The following is a 22,455-nucleotide window of genomic DNA, read 5'->3' on the forward strand; positions in this document are numbered from 1 at the left end:
ATAGAGCTCTACTTATATGAATTATTACTGTGATTGGTAGTAAACAAGACTGACTTGGGGGGAAATCTGTGATTTAGAATATCTTTCAGCTTTCCCGAACTCCCACTTGCTTTATTATTCCAATTCAGACACCCATCCACTGAGCCAATCTCAACCATTTCTCAATGGGCAGTCTGACCCCTTAGTGTGAGTTCTAGTTACTGAATGATTTTGTATGGACCATATTTTGGGTGGTATTAATCTCTATATCTGTCTCCCTGTTTCCTTTACTTCCAATATTACTTCTACCCTTTTTTAAAAAAGTTTGAATCAACAGAGGGTATAGTTGGAATATATCCTATCATCTAATAGAGGTATAACTCTAAAGTCTGAATTGTGTCGGGGAAGTAATTTCCCTCCAGATCTTCTGTGTTGCTTTCTCTGGATAATGTAGATTCTTCCATGACTCCAAACAGTGAGATGAAGACTTTGCTAACAAGTGGACTCTCACTGGGGAACCTCGTGTACTGGGAGTCAAGCTAAGCCCTTTATAATGATTCTATTTTATTAAATGGGATTCCTGCCATCTTAACAACAGGGACTTCTGTCAGAGAGAAAAATTTTACCTGTTTATTTGTATTATTATCTTGATTCTTGACACACTAATAACCATTAATGGTTACACAGTGTGACATTTTTTAAGTTAATAAAAAGACAAGTTTGCCAGACATAGCAATATCAAGGAAAAAACATGCCCTGAAGATGTCTTCCTTTGCAGGTGCAAGTCATTTGAATGGTTGAGATGGATAGTGGCATATTGTGGCTCATGGTTCTTAACTCACTTTGGATCATCCTAACTCAAGAAGGAAGGGCAAAGGTGGTGAGGAAACTCAAGTCCCTACACCTTTAGGACACATCCTGGCCTAAACTCTCCCCCACCTTCATCCCTCACCCCCAGAACACTTCTCAAGTATCCTGCAGTTTTAAAAGAACCTTCATATGTTGCACTGAATTTGGTCTTCTCAAGGATCCTATGAAGTTTACAGAGTGGATATTCTCATCCTATTTAATGGATGAGAAATTGATGCTTGGAGAGAAGAAGTTAAATGTTCAAGTCACAGGAAAACTGGAGTTGAAACCTTCCTATTTTGGCCATGAATCCAGCACTCTTTCCATTACACTATAAGTAGCCCACTCATTCAAAAAAATTTAAACTGAAGGAATTTCTGTAGGCCACATTAGTTTGTTGTGTTTTGACATTCTTGCTTCCAAAAATGGGTGATGACATAGGGTTCTCTTGTGCATGTATGCAGTAATTTCCTGCTGGCTGGCTCACTGCTCTCTAGTGGAGATAATTCAGTCAACAGGTACCTCTCCAAAATGGGTAATTTAATATTTTACAAGACCCAGCGAAGTGCAGAACAGATATGCCAATACCCACGTAAAAGCTATTCTAGGCAGCTGCCATAAACAAACCATTCATGCTCTTCAAGATTCATTCTCTTTAAAAACTCAAGGTCCTCATCTGTAAAGCCAAGAAAATAATAACTACTGCTTCAAAAGAGGTTGTAATGATTAAATGAAATAATGCATGTAAAGTACACTTTTACACAATGAAGCACTAAATAAATATTGTGATTAAGATTGTCACTTATTGGTGGAGATAGGGTTCTTATTAAAATGATCTGCTTTCTTTGATCCGTGTGCGTTTGCGTGTGTGTGTGTCTGTGTGTGTGTGCACGCATGCACATATGTATGTGTTGGGACAGGGGAAACTACTAATTTTCTTCTCCTAAAATTCCTGCAATGTGACCATTTTTCTATTCCAAAGATTAATTTCCTTTAGTAAAATAAAGTCCTTCCCAGCCCTGCCATTCTTTACTTCAATGAACAGGGAACCAATTCTCCCAGCCTGAGACTGTAATTCCTAGGCTACACTGGAAAGTTTTATAAACCATTTCAACTCACTCTGTCAAAGTGGGAAGATTCACCATTTAGCATCTCAAACGTGCCTCAGGACATGAAAGAGGCCATTCAAAGAGTACTCAGAGGCATGAGAGGGACAAGATGTCCAGGAACTTAAGCGACAGTTGCTTCTTTTTATTGCTGCTTTAGATTAAAGATGCTGAGGTTTGACAATAAAACTAGGGTAAACTAACCTAACAAAATCACTATGAGAATGAAGTGAAATGTAGATCTAGTGCTTAGTAGTATGCCTGGTACTTACAACATCTAAGTAACTTCACAGTAATGCTTACAGTAGTGGTGGTGGTGGTAGTAGTAGTGGTAGCTATAGGAGCAGCAGCAGCAGTAGAGTGGTAGTACTCACAAGGATGATGTCAGTAAGTTCAGAGCCAGGAGAATGATTAACAGGTAAGAATCAGAATCCAGTTACTCTCCCCGAATCACCATGACCATTCTTCAGGCCTAGGATTTCTAAGCAGATTTTCTAAACATTACTGGAAGTTTTCTTTAAAATATTTATATGGCAGGGTCATGCAGCTCTAAATATATTAGAAATCTGAAGCAGCAATTTTTACTAATGCACTATGTATTACAGGAGTATTTAACACTAATAATTTTTGCACTCTGTCAGGAAATCTTTCTAAAGATGCATCTACATTTCAAGCATTTGGGGATCATTACAAGGAATGGTAAATATGGAATAAAGGTAAACAAAATTTGCCGTTCACTTTTGTTATCAGGAGTACAGACCTGCATTCACATAACTGTGAACAGAGCTTGAGCAATTTCAAAGATAAGACAACTTGTTAATCCATTATATTTTAACGTACCTTTAAAATATGATAGTTGAGAAAGACTAAATACCAGACATAATGTAGAATAATTTCATAAAAGGAAAAACATTACCTAGGTAACCTAATCTAAATATTTCTTTGAAGCACAGAAAAATAGAAATCCATTAACACAGTTATATCAAGAAATCAAGGATGAGCAAATGGACACCCTGAACTCAAACCCACATGAAAGAACAGACATGATTTGATTTTAGAAAAGAAAGTTAATTCTAGTTAAGATTATGAAATAGAATTATAACCTTACTACTAACTACCAGTGTGATCTTGGATAAAGTACTTAATAGCTCCTTCTCCTCAACTGAATCACTTGTATAATAAGGTTAATAATAGTACCTATGTAACAAGGTTCTTATAAGGAGTAAATGATTACACACACACTGAAAAAAAGTGCAAGGCACATGCTTAAACCATATACAGTATGTAAACATTAGCTATTATCACATATTTACATGTTACATGCTACTAGATATTATATATTGCATATTTTAAAACAGATGGCTTTATTTGAAATTTAAACAAATTTTAAGATATTTAGCACTCAGTGAATATACTGATGATTTTCTAACACATTAGTTTTATTTTTTTATAAATTTATTTATTTATTTTTGGCTGTGTTGGGTCTTTGTTGCTGCACACGGGCTTTCTCCAGTTGCGGCGAGCGGGGGCTATTCTTCGTTGCAATGCGCAGGCTTCTCATTGCGGTGGCTTCTCTTTGTTGCAGAGCATGGGCTCTAGGCGCACGGGCTTCAGTAGTTGTGGCTCACGGGCTCTAGAGCGCAGGCTCAGTAGTTGTGGCGCACGGGCTTAATGGCTCCTCAGCATGTGGGATCTTCCCAGAGCAGGGCTCGAACCCATGTGCCCTGCACTGGCAGGCGGATTCTTAACCACTGTGCCACCAGGGAAGTCCTAATACATTAGTTTTAGCTGAACAAAATTCTGCCTCACACCATGAAGAATATAGAATTCTTTTTTTCTGATTTTAGGATTGAGCTTTTTCACTCACTGCTGGGCTAACGGCATTAAAATTTGCTATTTTTTAAAAAAAATTCCAGTATAAGGATGATTCTATCTAGTCCCATCTGTGTATGCTACTAATGCCCATAACAAGACAATTACTCATGTGAGAAACACTGCTTTTCATGACATGACAGTCCATCTGAGTAAATACAGAACCAGGGAATCCTTGGTTGGAAAAATAACTGATTTATATAATTCTAAATAAGAATTTTGGTTACTATGAGAATGTATGGAATCTTTCTCTGGGAGACTTTCAGTGTAAGATGAACACAAAAATGTTTGGGATGATTTAGGTTTTACTCTTTTGGAAAACAAATATAAGCAGTAACAGTCATAGGTATTTATATGTAATGCTAACCTTCTTCCAGCCCATCTTAAATTATGTTGCATTGTTGTTTATTAAAACTGTACATTTCAATTTTAAAATATTTTTATATTAAATGATCCCTCTGATATTTTATTTCTTAGGGGGGGAAAAACCTTGCTTTTTGACATATGAAATCCGACTAATTTAGGATTGAATGTGCCAAATTATTATTATCATTGCCAGTCTGTCATTAATTTCTTAAACAAAAGCATAAACACAAGCTGGATAATGGCTAATTATGCATCATTAAAGCCAAGAAATATCCAGGGGTTCGGATAGTTTACAAAAGAAACAATAACATCTCTGTAATATACTGTCATTCTGAGATGTAATAATAGAGTATACAACACAAAATCTGTAAGGCACACTTCCACTCCGTCTAAAATGTGTCTTTATGTAAGCTCAGAATTCATTTTTTGGCTATTCTATCTTCAAAATACAGATGAGTAGGAGAAAACAGGAACAAAGAAAACAACTGTAGGACTGGAACATAATTATTATGAAGGAAAAAATAAAGGTTAAGGCTAAATATTCTCAATTTCTTTTATAGTTAAGAGGAAAAAGATGGATAGATGTAAATTATTATTTAGATACACGAAAGATCAACAGTGTTTGTAGAGAGGATGGTGACCAACTAAGTGCATCCCCTTTGATCATTAAACAAAATAATGCTACAACGTTGCAGCAAAGGTGTCTATGTAAGATATTAAAAACATACCTTTCTGCATCTCTCCATGTTTCAACTTACATTGACAACTGTCAGCTGGTACAGAGGTGTGTCTACAGCCTAGGAACTGAAGGGATGGCGGTACATCATGACAGATGGGGCTGTGTGCTGCTGGTACCAAACATGCTGCTACTGAGGATGCAAAAATTTGGGTCAATCCTTTAATATGCTTTTATTCTAATCCAAATGACAGTTTCCTTCTGAAGATGTACTTCGTCAGAAATGTCATTATCAAAGATAGAAAGAAAATAGGATGCCTAGGAATACGCCCCAGGGTACCATAAAAGGATACTAAAATACCACGTTTTTTTCCCCTTAGGTGTGTGAGAGAATACAAAATGTATAAGGAGGTCCTTAAATTAAAGAAACTGATCTGTGCCCAAAAAGGAAGAGGAGAGTTCCAGATAGAATGCCTTTCTAGGGAGAACGACCGGCCAGGGGACTAGATGAAAGTGGGTTTTATCTCCTTGAAGAAGCTGGGGAAACCAAATAGCTCCTAGAAATAGGTCTTTAGCATTTGCATATAGGTCAACCCTCCCCCTACTCTGTCAGCTTCTAGAGATCACAGGTACATCCGTAGAGGAGAAAAATACCTAGACTGTCACTTCATACCCTTCCTACTCTTACCCTCAAAGACACTATCAGGTTTACTCTGAAGGCTAGGCTTCAGAAAAGACCTATTTTGATTTCAAGATTTTCTTTTGGGTCCTTAATAAGTTTCACATCAACTTAGTGCTGCCTAAAATTTCATTAACAGTCAATACAGTCTTTCTATATAAAATTAGAAAGAGAAAGTTGTAAAGGTAAATGTAAGGCTGCGGTACGCTTCTTTAAAATTCATCAATTCCAAAATACTGTGTAGTCAAGTAACATGGGTAACTTCTAATATCAGGCTCTTTTGAGAGTAGAGAGAGGATCAGATTGCAAGAGAAAAGCTGGAAGTGAAAGATAAAGTCCTTACTGAGCCCCCCAAAAGGAGTTTAGAATTGCAAAAGATTCTGAGGAAAAAAAAGGATGCTTTGGACAGAGCTATTCTTAGCTTCCTGCAGCTGTGCCTACACATACCCGACAGCAAATTTTCTGCAGATCTGTATTAAACGCTCCAACCTTGTTCAGCATGTGTATCTGTCATAGTCCAATTAGAAACGTAGGGTGTTGATGAGGGGATTCCTTACAGAGGTGTGGATAAAAAGGAAACCAACAAGGGTTGCTGCCTGACCAGGAACTAGAAAAGTAGTAAGCAAGGGGAAAGAACAGTGTAACCAGACGCCACAAAAGCTATAGCCATGGATAGGGGCCTGCCCTATCTACCAGAGAGACACAGGTATCCTTAGCAGCAAGAGGGAAGTGGGGGAGGGTGGATAAATACCTGATTATCCATTCTTGCTTCCTATTAGCTGAACCCACAAGAAGCCAGAGAGAACAGGAACCTGGATGAGGCAGATCCTGAGGGTTATACTCAGCACCCCTGCCCACCCCCTCAACCAGGTAGACAGAGTCACTAGAGGTGAGGAGTAAATGATGAATCTTTTTGTTTTAATAAATTTATTTATTTATTTATATTTATTTATTTTGCGGTACGCGGGCCTCTCACTGTTGTGGCCTCTCCCGTTGCGGAGCGCAGGCTCAGCGGCCATGGCTCACGGGCCCAGCCGCTCCGCGGCATGTGGGATCTTCCCGGACCGGGGCACGAACCCGTGTCCCCTGCATCGGCAGGCGGACTCTCAACCACTGCGCCACCAGGGAAGCCCAATAAATTTATTTTTATGTATTTATTTTTAGCTGCGTTGGGTCTTCATTGTCGCGTGCGGGCTTCCTCTAGTTGCGGCGAGCAGGGTCTACTCTTCATTGTGGTGCGCGGGCTTCTCATTGCCGTGGCTTCTCTTTGTTGTGTAGCACGGGCTCTAGGTGCACAGGCTTCAGTAGTTGTGGCACGCGGGCTTCAGTAGTTGTGGCTCACGGGTTCTAGAGCTCAGGCTCAGCAGTTGTGGCGCACGGGCTTAGTTGCTCTGCGGCATGTGGGATCTTTCTGGACCAGGGCTCGAACCCATGTCCCCTGCATTGGCAGGCGGATTCTTAACCACTGTGCCACCAGGGAAGCCCCAATGATGAATCTTTTATAAATTTCTTTCCCCTTTAACATGGCCCAACTTCATTTTAACAAACCCTCAGTACCAAAAGGTATAATATGGCAGTATCAGTGAATAAGTAACTCAGTTGTTCAGATTCAAATTATGTGGATTTGGATTATATCTCTCAGGTTACCAGTCCAAGGGATACTGTCTTACTCAGCAGAGGAAATAAAAGGTAAAACTCAAACTTGCTAATAACTTTGAAAAAAAGAAAACTCTTTCACAAAAGAACTTAGAAATTCTAATAATTATAGCTGACTACTGTATAGTAGCCCATAGTTTGCAAGACAATTCAAATATTTTTTCATACCATCTACTATACTGCCTATTTTAATAAGCTACATCAAGATGATTCCTATTAGATTCTGACTTTAAAATTATTACAATGAATCAAAAAAAATCATAGAGAAACTGGGTTTTCCAATTAGCTATAGACCTTAATTAAATACTGTTTTTGAACATTATTTACAGGTGCTTTCAGATGATATGTAGGTACTGATGTGTAAGATATGACCTTCATGTTCTTTACAGATATTCTGAGGAGTACGTATATAAACATACTTGAGCAAAGGCAAATAATAAAAAGGTTTAGATATTCAAGTACTAAGTGATATAGTAAAAATTTGTGGGCTGTGCTGCAGTGTAGGAAGTAAATGTTAGAAATTCCATTTATAATTTTTTTCTTAAGAGGGAAAAATGAAATGAAATCTTACTAATATTTAATATGTAAGTTAACATTGACCCCTTCACTTGGTCTATAGGTCAAATGCCACATGTCACCAAGACTACGTTACCTACCTAGCAGATAACTGCATGGTCCCTAATAAAGGGAGTGAGAGCAGTGTCCACTTGTTCAGTGCTCTTGGCTTATAAAATGTGTAAGTTTACATGTGCCCAGGTCAGTGGATATGAGGTTTCCATTTAAGCACTCTGATGCAAAATGGGTAAGTGAATTTAAATTGTCTCTATTCAGAAACAGAAAAAGGAAGATAATACTGGAATCAAAGTACATGAAAAAAAAACCCGATAAAAACAGAATGCCTCTAGCCTTTAATCTAAAATCTCTTCAGGTAAAGACAATGAAAGCCTATACATATCTGACACGAAGTCAGACAAAGAAATCAGAAATCATCAAGATGGTTATTTACAATATAGATTTATATCCAAATTCATTAATAATGAAACTCATATTTTCCTTTGAGATGTTAATAAAGCCATTGTGATTTTCAAGGAAAAAGTCATTCTTTATTTCACACTTAATTCACTTTTTAATTTCTATTTTTAGATTTATGATTATATAACAGTTCAATCTACATAACTTTTTAAAATATAGTAAAATTAATATGCATTAGGTAGTATGTTCACTGCTGTTTTAGTAATAGGGTATGCTATCAAAATAGTTTGAGGTCACTGGTATAGACTATGAAGGTGGGAAGGCTTGATGGAGGAGGTGGGACTTGAGATGAAAACATAGGGTTTGGTTATAGAGAGGAGAGGGAAAAGCTTCTCTGAGCATCTGGTTTTCTTAATCTGTCCTTCTCAGAAGCATTTCTGTAGTTCTGGGATAAGGAGCACGACAGCTTGTTCCTTGCTAAATGTTTGCATCTGTTGGGCCTGAGACAGCTTTCTGACCCTATTGTTCCTTCCTTCATTTAAGAAAATGTATTCTCTGCATCTACTATGATCCAGACAATGTGCTAGGTGATATACTGGTAAATAAGTATCAAGGAATTTATAGTCTAAGAGTTAGATCTTCAGTTGCCTCTTCAGGCCAAGGTGCTGAACTTAGGTAGTTCCATTTCTAACCCCTAGAAATTCAGGCATTAAATCAAAGTGGACTGATTGGAAGTAGGTTCAAGACATATCAGAGTTAGTTGTGGGACTCTAATAATGACATCATGAAGGCGGGCTTTAGGTACGGTGTCTTCATATCTCTCTAGTCCAAAAACCACAGGCATAAGCACCAGTGGTATGCAGTGGCTACCACATTTTCCAGAAAGACCAGAGTAATGGGCTGAATGATGATCCCTCAGAACATAAGTCCACACCATAATCACCAGAACCTGTGAATTTTACCTTATTTGGAAAAATAATCTTTGAAGATGTAATTAAGTTAAAGATTGAGATGAAGAGATCATCCTATATTATCAGGATGGACCCTAAACCCAATGGCAAGTGTCCTTATAAGAGACACACAGGGGAGATTTTAGAGACAGAAGAGAAGGCCATGTGATAACGGAGGCAGAGTGATGTACCCACAAGCTACAGCTGAAGGAGGCAAGGAACAGAATATCCCCTAGAACCTCTACATATTAATTTCAGAATTCTGGCCTCCAGAACTGTGAGTGAATAAATTCCTATCGTTTTAAGGCACCAAGTTAGTGGTAACTTGTTACAGCAGCCACAAGAAATTAATACAACCAGTGAAGACTCTGGAGTCCAAGTATGTGGTCCAGGGATGTTGTTCTAGTCATCCTTGGCATTATTAAGAATTCTAGCTTGGCAGGCATGCAAGAGAATGGCTTGCATCTCTCTGAGCTAGGGCATGGAATATCTGAGTAATCAGGACATAACTGGCACTCTGTTTCTCATTTGGAAGCACTGATAGTACAGGTCTCTCAAATTTAGAGGGTCAGAAACAACCTGACATTGGCTTAAATAATCATCTGCTACATGACCCTTGGGAGTTAGCAAAATCACGACAGAGATTATCAAAACATACATGGCTGCCCTTTCCAACACCAAGTGTGTCCCTTGAGACTTTCTAGACTAAACGATATTGCTTCTTTCACTAGCCACTTGGGATTTTTAGCAAAACTTTCTCCGTATGAATGAGGAAGTTTTACTAAAGTGCAAGGGAGATTTCTGTAGCTTGGCATTATGTATCATGTTATATTTTAGCCCCAGCCAAGTGGAAAAGGTCTTCAAGGAACCACAACAGGTAGTTTAAGGAGACATGGCTACCAAAACCTCAGTTGTTCAAGGTATATTGGTAGGGTAGGATTTGGTAGTTCCATGAAGGTGATCTCCTGCATATGATCAAACTTGAAGGCTTGTGAGCCACTAAAAAGCCACATTTTTACCAAATAGAAAGTTCATGGAATATCACTTAGAGCTGAACACAAAGGATGTCTTAGTCTAGACACTAGGAAGGCCACAGTCTCAGGTCCATGTAGAACTCAGGTCTGGGAAAAGAAGCCAGGCAGCTACTTTGGTGTCTCACTGCATTCCTCCAGTTATTTAGCTAGATATTAGCTCCAGAAAGGGTAAGCAAGATGTAGGCAGTGGCAAACTGCAGCTTTGCCAGAAGAAAAGAATCGTTGGCCTTAAAGGACCTATGTAGTCTTAAACTACCTACAGTACCTAGACAGGTAAGATCCAGGAAAATATCTGCTATCCAACTGACACTGTCAAAGCTTTGAAGTCTTGGAAAATGAATACAGCTTTCCGTCCTTGAACTTGGCATGGACCAATTAAATTTCCATAGGAGGCCAAAGATTTTAAATTCTGCAGAATTTACTTAAATGGAATAGCAGGATGGTGTGAGGGAACAGGCTATTTGACTCTCTCTGCTGTTAATTTCACAAAGAAGGAAACAATTACCAGGATCTGAAAAATACAAGGTGTGTTTATTCACACTTGGGTGGAGAGAGGACAGCTAGAATCTCCTCTCCCTCCCACTCATTTTAATAACATAATTTTAGATGCTTTTGTTGTTACTATAAAATTGTTTTCCTTGGCTCATTCATGCCCAGGTAATTCTAGGTTGACTATCAACACAAAAAAAATTTCCACCATTGTAAATTTAAAGTGTGTTTCATTTTTATTCATTAAATATCCAACATTTTCAAAATAATTTAATGTAGCAGCTTTTTTTTTTTTTAAAACTGAAATTGGTGATGGTAGCAGGGAGGGTAGATATATCCAAGCTATCCTTGGGATTTTTCTTTTTCAATTAAAAGGATAAAATATACACTGCAACATTAAAGCTAAGTAAGTCAAAGGAGGAAAATAATCCAAGGCAGACCCTTGGATGCAACTACAATCAAACTGTTGACTAAAGGTTGACATGAATCTAAAGAAAACCAGGTATGGTCTGCCAGGACCACACTCAGCAGTCTACTAAAGTTTCCTTTACTTCTGTTTGTTAGTCAATGAATAGAACTGCGAGAAAGTATATGAAAAGTGACACTTTTCTAAAATAATTTCACTTTTTCTAAAAACACGTCAAGCTTATAACCATAGTTTGGCATTAAACTGAGCAATTGTAAACAATTACCAACCCCCCAAATCCAAACATTTTCTAGCATTTGGTTGTTTGGCATCTTGCAGATGCATCTTGTGATAGAAAACTAATTTTTTTATGGCACTTTATAACAGGCAGGAAGCAGAGTTACTTAGGTTATGACCATCAAAAAAAAAAACGTGGCTTTTTGTTCATTTAGTTTATGGTATGTTTCATGGTCTGTAGACAAAAAGAAAAGAACTGCTTTTTTTTCTGGTTGAGTTTAAACCCACATATTATTAAAACATGCTGCTTAATACCTCAATGCAAAATTGCTATGAGTAATTTTCTTGGAAGATGTGGGTGTCTGAATGGTTTGCCAATGCTTCTGATTATTATTCCCAAGTTCAGTCCTGTTGGTAGAACATGATTTTCTTCATCATATATTATAAGGCATCATAGTTAAGATGTCACATAAAAATGACATCTTACTCTCTCAAGTGCAGACATAGATAGTGCCCAACAGAATCTTATGTTCTGAGTGATTTTGCTTTTCCATAAGAAACAAGAGTACCAACTCTTCTCTTGCTCTGTCCATATTTTTGGCTACATGTTTTAAATGTGTGGCAATTTCTCTGCAGAAAAACCAGTGCCACATAGCTTTAGGGTTTTAAGAAAACACAAACACTGAAACCACACTCTTGTCTATCTATTCTGAACAATGATTACAATGTAGGTTTTACTTTCATACATATTCACTATCTCCCTTGCCAAATCAGAAATTTACTTTGTTCATCCCACAGTTAGGTTGTCTTTTTTTTTAAGTGTAAACATAAACCCCTCTCTAGAGAGCAAAAAGACAATAATATTAGTGTCCTTACTGCCCATTAGATATACTAGAATAGGACAGTGCTTTATTAGTGATTTTTAAAATTTCTTAAAGAGGGAGCCATTTTTAAGTGGAGCTAACTAGATACTATGTGACTAGGTATCACAATCTGAATATTCTCATAGATCATAAATCCAAATCTGAATGATCCAGAAGTATTATGCTTTAATTCCAAAGGCTTCAAAACCATATAATTCTTAGAAATTCACTAATTATAGAATCAGACAAAAGGTGGTATACAAACTAAAATGATGAACCACGTCTTCTTCAGAGTAATGCTGATAATCCATCATCTTCACAGCTCCTTGATTTATGCTTTTTTAAATGTAACAACCAAATATTTTTGAAAGTGTGGCATTTTATAAAGTTTTTTGAATTTTAAAATGCACTATTTAAAACTTGCTCCCGATTTAAAAATTTTAATGCAGAATCCAAGTGTTTTTCACATTTCCTCCAAGGATATTTGAATAGCAAACTAAGTCTCAATGATGGCTCTGTTTGAAAAATATTCATTATAATTAAATTCCAGGTTAAATAAATAACTTACATACCCCTGCAGAAGTTACTGTGATGGGATCTAAATTATACTGTAATTTTCATTTTCCCTCTAACAAACTATTTTAAAGTAATTTTATTAAGCTGCAACCAAAAACTTACTAAAGATCTCGATTCAAATTATCAACCCAGTTCAAGTTCAAATTTTAGACAGATAGCTGTGCCTCCTCATACATAACACTGACTGGCTGGATTTAATTGGAATGTACATTTATACTTGACCTGAGAGTGCCACATAGATGTAATTCAAGTCTTTTAATTACAAGATACTAATTAGTATTCCAAATATGTTCACTATATATTATTTAGACATAAATTATTAATTTTCTTATTCACTGAGACTGAACATTATAATTAATCCTAGATCAAAGACAAATATTGAATGCAAAAGTCATACAAATTTCATATTTTATTCCCCAAGAAAGACTTAAAGTTGGAGGCCCTAGTTTCCTTCACTGATTTGAAACAAATACCCTAAACTTCTGATCAGTTTGCCGGTTTTAATGGTTAATCTTCTTGGTCAATCATTTATTGCCATTAAATTAAGTTAACCTAAGCAAAACAATATAGATTTCAAGCATACTAGCACCCTTGTTGACCTTATGAAATGCTAATATCATTGCCATTTAAGTTCTCCATCACAGCGAACTCTCACAAGAACCCACTGAGAAAGCAATTATCTAAGGTAAAGAAGCCTTTAGTTTACCCAGGGTTGGGTGTAAAAATGAAGTAACTGCTCTTTGAGAATGGATGGAGAAGAGACTGGGAGCATAAGTCAAGAACCATGAGGAAATTACTTGGTATACTTAAGTATTTGACCAAAGTTAACTCCCAGGATGGAAACTCAATGTAGTAGACAAGCACCTATTTAATCAATCAGTAGCAAAAGGTGAACAGACCATAAACCAGTATTGTTCAGTTCAACAGATAATTACTGAGTATGTAGTGTGTGCCAGGCCCTCTGCTAGGTACTGGCTTTACAATAATGAATATGATAGTTCCTTTCCTCAAGAAGCATAAATATCCAGTAGGAGAGAAATACAAAAGCTGACCTGGTTTTGAAAGATGAAAAGCAATTAGTCATAGGGAAAAAATCTATAATGCGAAGGATAGAGCAAGTAATGCATGGGGAGAACTGTAACAGTTTGGTAGTTCTGAGGGAGGCCAAAAAAGATAGGCAAGGAGTGGCTGAAAATAAGATGGAAGAGATAGCATGTTTACAGATTTCGATGGCTTTACTGGTCATGTTAAAAAGACACTGAAGGGGGCTTCCCTGGTGGTGCAGTGGTTGAGAGTCCACCTGCCAATGCAGGGGACGCAGGTTCGTGACCCGGTCCAGGAAGATCCCACATGCCGTGGAGCGCCTGGGCCCGTGAGCCATGGCCGCTGAGCCTGCGCGTCCAGAGCCTGTGCTCCGCAGAGGGAGAGGCCACAACGGTGAGAGGCCTGCGTACCACAAAAAGAAAAAGACACTGAAGGGAGGATTTTAAACAGAAGAGTGATTTGGTTAGACATACAGTTTAGAAAGATCACTTTGGTTCATCTAAAGACTGAATATAATGTGGAAAGATTGGAGGCAGGAAAATCAATAAGCTAAAAACTGGAGAATCAATTCAGTAAAAGTAGAGTGGAAAAGAAGAAAACTTGGAAAGAAATGTATATTTTGGAAATACCTTAGGAGTCTAGGGTAACTTTTGGTTTCTGACTTGGAATAGGTCCATTACCTAAAATAGGGACTGTAAAAGGAATGTAGGATGGATGTTGAAATAAGTTTCCTGACGAACATGATGAGTTTCAGGTGCCTACAGAACACTGCGTAGAGCCACTTGGCAGGCAGTGGAGTATATGAGTCTGACTCTCAGAAAGAAGCCCAAACTGGAGATACCGATTAGAGAGTTATCAGAATACAGGTGACTGTAAAGCTTTGAAAACAGAAGAAATCAACCAGTAAGAGTGATGGATCGAAACCAAACCAAACACTGTGTGTGTGTGTGTGTGTGTGTGTGTGTGTGTGTGTGTGTGTGTGTGTAGGTGATGATGGGGGGAGAGGGGAGATGCCAAAATTTCAGCTGGTAATTAAACATTTATTTGCTAATCAAACCCCTTACTATTTCAAGCATTAACTGAGACCTGGTCTTTAGCTGTTTCAGCACTAAAGAAATTATTCGTTAGCTCATATAAACTTTATGGTCATATGAAAGACAAAGTCATGGATGAATGTTTCATAAAAATGTGTATAATCCCCCCCAGACGCCCAAATTTTAAAGTTCTATTATTCCTTCACTTCCGTAGTTTGTGTAAAACCCAATTATAAATCAATATATTTGTACTTTTCTTTCCTCATTGATATTTGATTTCTTCATTACAGAACCATGATGTCTGATTGACACCAAATACTAGGATTAGATCAGTTCAAATAAGTATATACCTATATGAGCTATGTATAGCCCTTTGGACTTTTTCTGAAGTACTTAAATTTGTATAAAAATACAAATAAAAACTAATTTATTTGTGAAAATCCTTGCATTTGAAAGTGTTCATAGATTTTTGTTCTATGGTGAACATAAAAAATTGTGACCAAGCTCTTGCATAATCTTCCTATTTTGTTCCCATGTGGCACTGCCTATATTGTATTCAAAGACCACTGTTTTGATTCATAAAACCACATGAAGTGAAATGTAACTCATGCCAGCACTATAGTTCAATTTACAATCCTGCTATGGCACTCATGCAGTGACTCCCTCAGTTCTGTGCACGGTTATCTTGTCATTTGGATTCAGTCCCAGCAGAATACGAAGTACCGTTCCTCTATTAATTCAACTGTCCAGAGTATTAGACAATCTGTAGGTCGTGTCCACTTAGTTCCTTGTAAATCACTTCCCTCCTAGCCTTTCAATTCATTTGTGACTTGTGCATAGTAGAAAATCTCGCTGAACCCTTTTCTCACTGTGATTGCATTGGGCATTGTCTGAAAAGAATGGCTCTAATTATTCCCCTTTGATCATTTACATTTTAATTCTAGTTCCCAAACAGCTGGCCTCTGCTTTGAAAAATAGAACAACAAATCCTTTGGGCACACTGCCCTCTTCTTCCCTTCTTTTCCAAAGCACCGTGCCTTCCAAAGGACTTTCATTTGAAGGGGAAGACATTCTCAGAGAATTTAATGGATATATGAAGATCATCTAGAGCTAACAAGAAATTTAAAGGATTTATGAGAAATGTTTTCTCCATGAGTCTGATGGATTGTTTTAAGACTTACTACACAAGAAATAAAACATGGCATCATATATATTAGTGAATAAAACATTTTTGCCTGTCTATTGCAAAATAAATTTTTTCAAAAGCAATTCTTTTCTTTTTAAAATCCACACTTGCTATGAGAAGGGCAAATATCTGCCATGTGTGTAGAGCTGCATCCATCTTTTCCTAAAGCCTTGTCTTAGTCTCATCTTTCCAACAGCTCTCATTATTTGTATCACCCATTTTCGCACATAACCATATTATAACTTGGCTCTTATTTAAGTCTATCACATATATGTTTCCTCCCCTAAGTACTTTAACAGGTAAATTAGTGAGGTGATGTGGTAAGTGTTCATGTATACCCTGTTTAGTTATCCAAAGGATGTGAAAGCGCTGAATTCCTCAACTCCAGAACAAGCTTCTGGAGGGTACGGATGCAGTCTTGTGTTTTTCTTCCTTCTGCTAACATGGCTCATCACAGTCAGAGGCTCATAACAGATTCTTAATAAACATTTGCTGAATATAAAGTAGATGCTCACAATGGATACCTGTGTTCCTCTGAAAGACACATCATTCCAACCTTCCTTTGTGACATTCAGTTTTCCTTAATAAAAATACTTATCTGTCAGCATTCTAATCACTGAAAACTTTACTGGACAAATATCTATTTAACATGACAAACTGCTTTGTGCAAAAGTATGAAATTAATGCAATGTCCTTTCAATTAACTATAGAATGTGAAGCAGTCTTGGAGACAATTAGATTTATCCCCTCATTTTGTAGATTAGACAACTGAGGCCCAGAGAGTCAAATGACTTTCCCAAGGACTCAATAAGAGGGGAGAATGCTAATGTTTAATGTGTCTTAAAGAAAGGTAAAGATTGCGTGTTTTAGACATATGGAATTTTTTTTTTTCTTTTAAGAGGAAGAGACAGTGTTGATTTCTTCAAATCTTACCACCTCAAAAGAGAGTGATTATTTCCTTTTTGGTATAGTACTAAACAGGTTGTGTTAAACTTTTTGGGGTTCTAAACTAATTTCTCTAAAACCATTCATTGATTCAAAAATATTTATTGATCACTCCCTTAATCCACATAATTTTCTGGACAGTAGGGATATCTTGCACTGTGCAAGCAAGCAAATAAAAATTATATAGTGACTAAGGTCTCATATTCTCTACCTTAAAAATGAGATTATTGACGTTTTCAAAGATACTTAAAAAGTGACCTACTCTATGAAAATGTACACAGCCTACATACAATGATCTAGATGGATAAATCTAAACACAATATAATAGTGTTTAATTCATCATGATAAAATCACTGTGTATACTATAATATACAGTAAAATAAATAAGGGTCTGTAAGATATTATTTTCATTTACATCTTCTTCCAAATAAATTCAGTGCATTGTCCATGTCTATTCATGTTGTTTATCCCAGTATCAACTAGTGGGATGACTTAACATTGATTTAAAATTTCATGAACACTTAGTTTTATGCCCCTTAGTTCAAGAATGGCTGATACGACCCATAGGTGTTAGACATCTCTTATGTATGGTAAATCTGTCCACATTGCCTTTTTCATTGGAGTTACAATTGGGGCATGTAGAGCATTTTGTTCATTTTGTTACTTCCTGAGGAACAATACATCCTGGTCCTAAAAGATAGCCTTAATTTGACTTCCAGGTTCTTAGATCTAAAACAAACAAAACAGAACAAAACACAAAAAACTTGAGAGATGTTTGGCAACTATCCTCATTTTAAATATAATGAAACAAGGGCCAATGAGGTTGTAGTTTGGTTTGGACTTACAGTTTTTTTTTTTTGGTACTTCCTTCAGGAGTCCATGCAAAGGCAGTTGCCCTTTGTAAATCTCACACACACACACACACCATCTTGTTCAAAGGATTATAAGTATTAATAAATGTGGACCTTAGCAATCACGAGAAGTTGTGGAACTAAGTAATTAAGTATGTGTAGTCTCATAAATGACAAAACAGAGCATCAATGTGGACTCACAGAAATAACAAAGCAAAGCAAAGCTGGAGTTACACAAAGTATTGCCATATGCTTCCCCTCTCTGTTCTCTATTTTATCCTCTCTATCCTCAGAAATGGAGAAGAAACTTTTATAGACCTTCGGTGATGAGTCATCATAATGTTTGTGTACAATTTCAAATGTTTAACTTTCCAATTTTGTTTTTTTTTTTTGCGGTACGCGGGCCTCTCACTGTTGTGGCCTCTCCCGTTGCGGAGCACAGGCTCCGGACGCGCAGGCTCAGCGACCATGGCTCACGGGCCCAGCCGCTCCGCGGCATGTGGGATCCTCCCGGACCCGGGCACGAACCCGTGTCCCCTGCATGGGCAGGCGGACTCTCAACCACTGTGCCACCAGGGAAGCCCAAATTTCCAATTTTATTCACTTAAGTGATGATAGAATAAAAGTCAGTAAATTATATTTAAGTGTAAAATGAAATAAAATTTTTATTAGAGTTGCATAGATTTTTCCAATACAGGGTCCATTTTTATTCTATTTTTAGGTTATATTATAACTAACTATATAACACGGTTATCCCAGATTTGAAGTGCTGTTTGTATGTTAACTATATCTTGTGCTGTGGATACATGTACCCCTAGATTTTATGAAGATGGTATGTAATAGTAAATCTGACCACCAACGAGCTGTGTCATTTGAAGGTTAGTTTTCACTCCATCTGGAGGACTCCAACCTGAGTTCAGAAATGGCCTGAATAAGTGCCACTCTGTCTAAGTCAACAGCACTTTTCTGAGCAGGAACATTTTTCACCCATGCCTTGGCCTATAGCAGGGCTCCTTGGCTCACTGGTGGGAGCAGATTCTTCACATACATAACCTTCTCTACAGATCTAAGAACCTCTGAGGGGCGTAATAATTTGGGGAAGGCAGTTGCAGTTGTTCATTATCTTTTCCTCATTCTCTTTCCAGAAAAAGGATGCTGAATAAATTCAGTAGAATTATTCAAACAATAAACTATTGATATAGTTTATCACAAGACATAAAGTCACAGTTATTTCATTTGTTACAAAAATCTCCAGTGGTTGCTCTCATGTTTTTGATATGTTTTGTGATGTGAAAAATAACCCCACATAATACAGAAGCCTTAAGCAATTTTCACCTTGAAATAGTTATTTTAAAATAATAAAATGGATGTTCTCAAGGTTAAATATGCATATTCCATTTACATCCTTCTTCACAGACTGTCTCCATTTACATCTGATATATACAATAAAATGTAATTTTTTTTAGCATGAGAAATTCAAATTGAATTTGCTTTAGGAAAATATGATGCCATCTTTTCATTATGACTAACTTAATAGTATTTAACCTAACCCTCTTGCTAATGTTTGAGATACTTTGTATATTTCACTAACAATGAAATTAGAACAGGATCACACCTATTATAATCCCTATAAATGTGCCTAGGCCATGATATTTTTTAAACCTGGCTCTAACTATATCCATGGCCCATCACCCACTGTTCTATGTTCCAGTCTAACTGAAATGCAACTTGTTATAATTTCTAATTCTCTGTGATGCTAAACCACAGAAAACTATTACAGTGAAACAATCTAAACACAAGTATACTGATAAAGTGGTACAAACGTCTAACTAATACCAGGGGCTTTCTAATTTATCTTTTTCTTATATGGTATTCTTCTCTCTCTTTTTCTTAACTTTTAAAGAAGAACATTGTCATTTCCCATGACACTTCCCTGATTATGTCTAAGAATCATTTTTAAGTCACATCTAATTGATAATATATTTTTCAGGTGAATGGTCACATGAAGAGCTCTCTTGACCACTATACCATTTCCAGAAGAGTCAAACAAATACATTTCACTATTAATTGAACAGGACGGTCAAAATTAGACCAATTATTTAATTCCAATGTATTAAAAAAACCTATTATTAAAAATAAAAGGCGGGCTTCCCTGGTGGCGCAGTGGTTGAGAGTCCACCTGCCGATGCAGGGGACACGCGTTCGTGCCCCGGTCCGGGAAGATCCCACATGCCGCGGAGCGGCTGGGCCCGTGAGCCATGGCTGCTGAGCCTGCGCGTCCGGAGCCTGTTCTCCACAACGGGAGAGGCCACAACAGTGAGAGGCCCAGGTACAGCAAAAAATAATAATAATAAATAAATAATAAAATAAAATAAAAGGCAACAGTATCATTTCACATGATGAGTATTTAAAACAAAACAAAAAAAAGTCAAAACTCATTCCTTATACCATGAGTCCAAGATTTCACTTTGAAGTGAGAAATCTCATGTAGCATTCTGTAGAGAAAGTATTTAAATATCTGATTTCTAATCCCTAGAATATTTCCGTGTTCATGCATTCATAAAAGAGAGAATATATTTGGGTCTTAGTAGCTTTCTACCAGGACTACTGAGGTCCTGGGGGTTGAAAAATTGTTTGAAAAGCATTTGTGGTAAAACAAACACAGCAAAAGGTTTAGCAGCAACAATCCCATTTTTTTACAATATGAGAGTAACAGATTTAATAGTTTCTCTGCAATAGCATATTCACACAAAAGTCACAGTTTATTTTTGAGAAAATGATTTCATTTGTGGAAACTGAATAACAAGAGCAATGCAATCTGTCCTAATTGAACAGCAAACATGATTGAAATGCCATGTCACCTTTACTCCTGGAAAGGAAGAACTCCTCTGGTCAAAGACTTTAATTGTAAGTGGATCTCTGATGAAAATATAGAATGTAGCTTTATTTACACCTTACCTTGTTCTAAAAAGGATTTTTAAAAATTACAAATGGAAATCTAATAAAGTAAAGCATGAAATAGTCAGCATGTGAAATGTACACTTTAGGTTCTGCCCAGTTACTTGAAGTAGGACACAACTTTATTCTGAGGTTATTAGAGGCCAAGGAAAAAATAGAACCACAATTAGTGTCCATATGATAAAACCAAGCCAGTGGTTTAAGACAAAGTCAAGTAGTTTTTAACACGCTCTGACTTGAAAGAAATCTAAAGATGCCATGGGTCTTCATAAAGGGAAATATATAACTATTGTCCTTACATAGTCTTTATGTATTTGTGACCTCTTAAAAGTATGGTTACTATAATCTTAAAGACATTTTCTAGATTCATGTTCAACCAAGACAGTAAATGTCAGGTGGTGCCAAACTACAATCCACTGGCCAATGGACCTGTCATGTGCTTTTATAAATAAAGCTTTATTGGAACACTGCAATACCCATTTGTTTACATATTGTTTATGGCTGCTTTCTTGCTACAACAGCAGAGCTAAGCAATTTCAACAGAGACTATATATGGTCCAGAAAACCTAAAAATTTTTCTGTCTGACCCTTTACAGAAGAGCTTGCCAACCCTGACATTTGACATTATTTATAAAAACATTTTTAGAATGCAACTATTTAAAATCAGAAATATTTAACAAAAATGTTTGTAATCCTTTGCAAGAAAATCTGTTTACTTAATTTTATACACTCATACCATTGATTTTCAATAATTGTTTACTAAAGTAATTTGTGTAGTCACATAGTTCATTTCCAATACGGCCTAGAAATCAGAGGAGTTGAATTGAAATTTGTCCTTATTTCTTTGCTTTGTTTTCCAAGGCCAATGTCCTTTTAAAAATACATATTTTGCATGCATATGACATAACCCCAATAGGAGAGCATATTACTCACTGACTACAGTTCTACATGGCTTCTAACTCTTTGGGGCTATTTCAAGCCTGTGTTTCTGAACTTTTTGACACTGGCATTCCTCACCCCATCTTTATCAGTGTCACCACCTCCATTCTTTGGTATTGATATTTATTTTCTTAGCTGTTTGTGAAAATGTCTGCAACCATAGCTCCCAAACAAGTCCCTTAGTCTCTGCCTCTAAATAGGTTGGTGTCTCTATGCCACACCATATGTAGAAATTCTAGACCTGCCACTACATCCTCTCAAATTTTTCTTGATAATCTTAAAACATCACACTCCTCACCCTCCTCCCCAAGTCAAAATCCTTCACTGACTCCAATGGCCTTATGATAAAACCAAAACCCCAAGTAAGCCCAGTATTTAAGGACCTCTACAAATCCAAGACCACCTACCCATCTTACTCTTCTCCAAAAGGAACCCCCCACTGCAGGCAATATGGTTGACCTTGCTCTTTGTCACCTCAGGGTCTTTGCTTTTGCTATTGTCCTACCTGGATGCTTTCCAAACCAAGCCACTTATGCAGCCCCACTCCACATCCTGCTTCCCACATGAAATCTTTAGCTTCTGCACATGGTGATATACTTCCCTCCTCTAAATTTGTACAGCACTTACAAGACATGCTATTCTCTACCATTTACCTTATTGTGCATTATATTCTTTTTAATATTAGTTTTATGTCTTGTGTCTCTAGTGAGTGGCAACTAGAGAACAACATGCTGTATATTTTACATCCCATAGCATAAGCATGGTTGCACATATAGAAGAAAATCAAT

Source organism: Lipotes vexillifer, unplaced genomic scaffold (assembly GCF_000442215.2).
Source record: "Lipotes vexillifer unplaced genomic scaffold, Lipotes_vexillifer_v1.1 scaffold1330, whole genome shotgun sequence".
Lineage (NCBI taxonomy): Eukaryota > Metazoa > Chordata > Mammalia > Artiodactyla > Lipotidae > Lipotes > Lipotes vexillifer.